At 41.3% G+C, this 863-nt stretch overlaps 1 non-coding gene across 1 annotated transcript; it reads right to left on the bottom strand.

Moving 5' to 3' along the window:
- Positions 1 to 523: 523 nt before the first annotated feature.
- Positions 524 to 631, bottom strand: LOC112714502 (small nucleolar RNA R71). The gene has a single exon (XR_003159281.1). It is a non-coding gene; the product is annotated as a small nucleolar RNA R71 (small nucleolar RNA).
- Between the last annotated feature and the right edge of the window lie 232 nt (positions 632 to 863).

Raw genomic sequence — 863 nt, 5'->3', positions numbered from 1 at the left:
AAGCATTCTTGTTGAGGCTGATCCTGAACCTGAAAGGACCTTGAAGCGAAAGCTAAGAGAAGCTAAGGCACAACTCTCTGTAAAGGACCTAACAGAAATCTTCAAAGAAGAAGAAGACATGGCAACCGAAAATAACAACAATGCCAACAATGCAAGGAAGGTGCTGGGTGACTTTACTGCACCTACTCCCGACTTCTATGGGAGAAGCATCTCTATTCCTGCCATTGGAGCAAACAACTTTGAGCTTAAGCCTCAATTAGTTTCTCTAATGCAACAGAATTGCAAGTTCCATGGACTTCCATTGGAAGATCCTCATCAGTTTTTAGCTGAATTCTTGCAAATCTGTGACACAGTCAAGACTAATGGGGTTGACCCTGAGATCTACAGACTTATGCTATTCCCTTTTGCTGTAAGAGACAGAGCTAGGATATGGTTGGACTCACAACCTAAAGAAAGCCTGAACTCTTGGGAAAAGCTAGTCAATGCCTTCTTGGCAAAGTTCTTTCCACCTCAAAAATTGAGTAAGCTTAGAGTGGAAGTCCAAACCTTCAGACAGAAGGAAGGAGAATCCCTCTATGAAGCTTGGGAAAGATACAAACAATTGGTCAGAAAGTGTCCCTCTAATATGCTTTCTGAATGGAGCATCATAGGTATTTTCTATGATGGTCTGTCTGAACTATCCAAGATGTCTTTGGATAGCTCTGCTGGAGGATCTCTTCATCTGAAGAAGACACCTACAGAAGCTCAAGAACTGATTGAAATGGTTGCAAATAACTAATTCATGTACACTTCTGAAAGGAATCATATGAACAATGGGACAAATCAGAAGAAAGGAGTTCTTGAGAATGATACTCTGAATGCCA

The sequence above is a fragment of the Arachis hypogaea genome, chromosome 1, assembly GCF_003086295.3.
Source record: "Arachis hypogaea cultivar Tifrunner chromosome 1, arahy.Tifrunner.gnm2.J5K5, whole genome shotgun sequence".
NCBI lineage: Eukaryota > Viridiplantae > Streptophyta > Magnoliopsida > Fabales > Fabaceae > Arachis > Arachis hypogaea.
This window is presented reverse-complemented; position numbering and strand designations above follow the sequence as displayed.